General features: G+C 38.7%; 1 long non-coding RNA gene across 1 annotated transcript in view; it reads left to right on the top strand.

Moving 5' to 3' along the window:
- The window catches only part of LOC135214160 (uncharacterized), a 157,942-nt gene extending 156,346 nt beyond the window's left edge, over positions 1-1,596 (top strand). Inside the window, exon 3 of the long non-coding RNA XR_010314307.1 lies at positions 1,499-1,596. This is a non-coding gene — a long non-coding RNA (uncharacterized LOC135214160). The remainder of the gene's footprint in view (positions 1-1,498) is intronic.
- The last annotated feature ends 3,404 nt before the right edge of the window (positions 1,597-5,000 follow it).

Raw genomic sequence — 5,000 nt, 5'->3', positions numbered from 1 at the left:
GCTCTTCCATGTTTTCCCAAATTGGATTCAAGGTTGGTGTTGATAAGCATATCTAAAACGTGCAAGGAAATCAGAAAGGCAAGAGGCCACACAATGGCACACGTACACACACATAATAAGTGTGCCATTGTGTGGCCTCTTACCTTCCTGATTCTCTTGCACTTTTTAGAAATGCTTATCAACAGCAACCTTGAATCTAATTTGGGAAAACATGGAAGAGCTGTTCCTCACCTGTTGGTAATCGAACACTCGCCAATCATGATCTTGAATAAACAAACAAATTAATAGACAAAAATACGTTCTCGAAGTTGTCACGTCAAGTCAACTGAAGAAGGAAGCGTGGAAAGTGGCTGATTATCATATAAAGAAAATCGCTACCATCAATCGGAGAGACATTCCAAATCTTTCTTAGAACCTCGACACGAGACCACGAAAGCGTAACATGATAACTGAAGCTGATTCCTTTTAAACTTTTCATCAGAACATAGTTTTTGGGGGAGGGGTCAGGTCTAAGGAACAGCTAAAATTTGGGGGTGAAGCCGTTGATAATCCTGTGGGAGGCGTCGGGGGGGATGTACCGTGTTAGACAAAGGTCGTTTCCCGTAGGGGGTTAGTGCCATCAGTGCACCTCATGCGGTGCACTGTAGGCATTACTTAAGGTTCTTTGCAGCGTGCCCTCGGCCACTAGCTGCAATCCCTTTCGTTCCTTTTACTCTCCCTCCTTCCGTATTCTATTTCTTCCATCTTTCCACCCTCTCCTAACAATTGCTTCATAGCGCAACTGCTTTGAGGTTTTCCTCCTGTTACACCTTTCAGCCCTTTTACTGTCAGATTCCGTTTCAACGCTGAATGACCTCATAAGTCCCAGTGGTTGGCCTTGGCCTAAATTCCGTATCAGCTCAGTTCAATTCAGACAAAGGACGTTATATCAAGGAAATATTTCTAATTAGGGGGATTTGGGTTTAAGAGAAATCGGTTGAGGATTCATGGGAGATTTGGAAAGAGTTGTGCTCCGGGTGTAAGAACTAGACAGGATTATAGACCCAATTTTGTTGAACTAAATTATTTGTGTGTCTGTCTGTGCGTTTTTTTTATGCCTCATCAGAGTATTACAGTATTAGGATATTCATTGCCATGTACCGTTAGTTCATTCTGACGCGTTTTCATTTATGTTATATACACAAAATATAATTATATTCTAATTAATTAGTTCAGCTTAGGTTCAGTTCATGCATGTGGAATCAACAATAGCATTTTTTTTTTGCCATTTTTGAGGCTTTCAAAGATTTCCTGTTGTTACCATGGCTTCAACAAAAGATTTTGCCATATACATGTGTGGCCTAGAGAAAGACAGTAGAAGTACTGAGTTGACGTATTATTTCTTATAGAACTGAGCTGGCTTTTAAATATTTCCTCATTTGCTATACAAGTGTAAAATAGACAACTTTATTATGGTTATAAGGGAGAATTTGATTCACGTCTTAATACATATTTCCAGCAGTAACACAAATGACTGAGAAGGAAATAACTCTGCCCTTGGGATGACTGAAGAGACACAAGGTTGCTCAATGTTGAGTCTCCAGGGTTTCAGAAGGTAAGGTTTAATATTCGTTTCTTAGTATAAACATCAATATATGATGCAGTATATAACAGAAGGTCAAACCTTTCGGAAATACATGGCGGAGATGATAAAGTTAGAATGTGCAGTGGTTTGTGTTTACATTCATGTTGCCACTGAATAAAAGGAAATAGTATTAATTGTGATAACGTACAACGATCCACTCACAAATGTAATTATGTTTTCATAAATTATGCATCTGGAGGTGATAGATGATCCCTTCATCTTCATTACGAATCGCAACAGAAACCGAAATTCAGTTTTGATACAGCGCACGTATTCTTCCAGTATTCCAGCTTTGGAAGTTCTTTTCCAGGCTCGTCCACTCATGCTTTTCGAGGCGCAATTCAGTAATGCATTCAGAACTTCGCCAAGATCCATTTTCAAACACAGTTTCGAGAGGAATTTTTATTAGTATTGTAGGATTCATTTATAAGTTTCTTGTGTATCTTATTTCATTATATATATGTTTGTGCTTATGAATGGATATAGGAATATTTGTGAAAATGCGGATGTGAAAATGGGTGTTTTTCGTAAAGGTAAGTACTTTCATTACGTCACTGTAATTTCTGAAATATTGAATGATTTTCTCCTAAACATTTAATCTTTCTGCTTGAGCTGGTTATAACGAGATATCTTACGTCATATGCTGTTTTCCTTTGCAATTGCAAGAGATTATAACATCATAAAAAGGAACTCAATTTTATGTTAATAAATCCAATTAATTATTGCGTAGTAAGCTCGCACCAAAGTATGTTGAGTCCAAATTAAATCTAATTAACGTCGAAAATCCCCAAAAAACTTCGAATATTAATCCTCTCAGAAGAGCTTAGGTGGGTTTTCATCCTCTTAACATCTTGAAATCAGCTTATGAAATGGATGAAAGCCATTCAGGGCGAGAGAGATATAGATCAATTTGCAGCGCGAAACGAGAATACATTGTCAGAAGCTGAACGTGGGATTAAAAATATAATCCGTATTTCCTTTGGATCTGAAAGCAAAGAAAATGGACTAAGCACAAGTGCATTATATTATTGGCAATGAGAATGTATATCTTAACAAATTTCATTATTCTGACATTAGATGGCATTACGAAAACAAAAAAGAAAACTATAAGTGGCTCCATAATCTGGAGAAGAGTGAAGACAAGTCATCCATGAAGAAGTGACCTAAGCCTCTATCTTCAATCTTCAATATTACACCATCATATTTCTCCAGAAGAGAGTTTCATAGTGACTTGCTCTTGGATTCAGGTTGTGTCAGGTTGAAGGAGAATTGGGTCAAGTGTAACAATAATAGAATGAATAGCTCAGATTTTTTATTCCAGTCTTCTGTGTTGTCACTTGTTTCAATCACTCCTGTAAACGTTCTCTGGTCAACTTAATACTTTAAGGCGTCCCTTTGTGTATAATCCATCCTCCCCACCCCCATCTCTCTGTCTCTCTCTCTGTCTCTCTCTCTCTCTCTCTCTCTCTCTCTCTTTCTGGAAAATAGGATTTGTTTAATACCTGGCCGAAATATTCCGAGGCCTTTTGCGAAAGCATAAAACACTTCCTCTCCTCCTCCTCCTCCTCCTCCTCCTCCTCCTCCTCCTCCTCCTCCTCCTCCTCCTCTCTCTCTCTCTCTCTCTCTCTCTCTCTCTCTCTCTCTCTCTCTCTCTCTCTCTCTCGCTTTGAAGTGAAACCACAATTTCCTCTTGAAATTTGGAAGATTTTGAAGCTTTCGAAGCCTCCGCCCTCGTACTTTTGCTAAAAAGCGACGCTTTGACAAAGCTTCTCCTGCTTTGCTGAAAAATGGAAGGTGTTTGGTGCAGAGGAAGCGATTCATCTATGCCGCCAAGATCGTCTGAAAGGTAATCGGGCATTTAGGGAGGAGAGCTCGTGGACTTATCAACATACTATACATAATTTACTACTTGTCAACGCCTATGCGTATATCATACGCGTAGGCGTTGGCAGACACATGATTTATGCGATAGTTCTCAACCCATTCCCTGTTTGAATTCTAGGTTTTCCAGTGATAACATATTCTTGAAAATTAGAGGAACTAGTGTAACGTTTATCTATACACTCTTCTAGAAAATGTGATAAATACATATCGGTAAATGTATATATATGATATATTTGCGCAACAAAATACGAATGTATGTATGCATGTATGTATGTATCTATCTTTCTGTCTGTCTGTCTATCTATCTATCTGTGTATACGCACATATATGTATATATACATACATACATATGTATATATGTATGTATATATATGTATGTATGTATCTGTCTGTCTGTCTATCTATCTGTGAATACACACATATGTATATATATACATATATATGCATGTATGTATAATGTTCATACATATATACATACGAATAAGTACCCAAAATCTTCCAAAATCTTCCATTGCACCTCGTAAGATACAGTTCCCCGTTTTCCTTCAGAATATGCAGCTGTATACGCTGATAGAAAGAGGGAAACTCAATAAACTTTTTACAGTGATTCTGTTCTCTAAGTTAACCCACCGAACCTGTTTTTAGAAGCCTGTATAACAGGACTCGAAAACCAGCGAGGTTCGCTCTTTGGTGCCCGACTTCGATGATGGGTCCTTAATCTCATGAGAATCTACACAAGGAGCCGTTTCAAAGGCGTATCCCGTCTACTACTACTTCAAGTACCTCAGGCCAAGTCATTGAATTTAAAGTCAGAGTGGTGGAGGACGTCACAAACCATCTGGTGGAATGACGCGTGAAATTGCCTACGTCCAAAGGGCCCTACGAACAGTAACAATATCCAATGCTCTTGTCTATATGTTATGTGTGCATGTACGTATAGATGCGCGCGCGTGTGTATGTATGTGTATGTTAGTGTTCTTTCAGTTTTGTACGCGACGCCGTAAATGCGAAACTACACTTTGAATAGTCAATTATACATTGTTTAGCTGACAAAAAAAAAAAAAAAAAAAAAAAATGTAGAGTTGTGCTACTTCACTGAGGTATATAACCTGGTTCATTTGATATTCATTAGATTGAAGGTGAAGACATGGCGGAGGTTTTGGATATAAAGAGGGTTAGAGACTACGAGCTATAGGAGGCGGCGAGATAAAGAAACGTTATACTCGTATATGAAGAGATGAGGAAAGTTAGGGATCTAAAGGTAGGTTAAAGACCAAGAGAATTTGGAGTTGTAATAGACAATGAAGGTTAAAGATGAAGAGATGCTGGAGTTGTGAATTTCAAGAAAGGTTAACGATTTTGAAAGGTCAGCTCAGTAGGAACGTCTTGAACTGAGAGGTGGGGTGATAATCACGGGGAGGCACTCCGACCCTCCCCTACACCCCCACCCCCACCACTTACCACCCTATGTTCCAATATTAGGAAAATTATC

This window comes from Macrobrachium nipponense, chromosome 45 (genome assembly GCF_015104395.2).
Source record: "Macrobrachium nipponense isolate FS-2020 chromosome 45, ASM1510439v2, whole genome shotgun sequence".
Classification (NCBI taxonomy): Eukaryota; Metazoa; Arthropoda; class Malacostraca; order Decapoda; family Palaemonidae; genus Macrobrachium; species Macrobrachium nipponense.
Note: the sequence above shows the minus strand (reverse complement) of the source record. Positions and strands in the feature narration are given on the sequence as shown.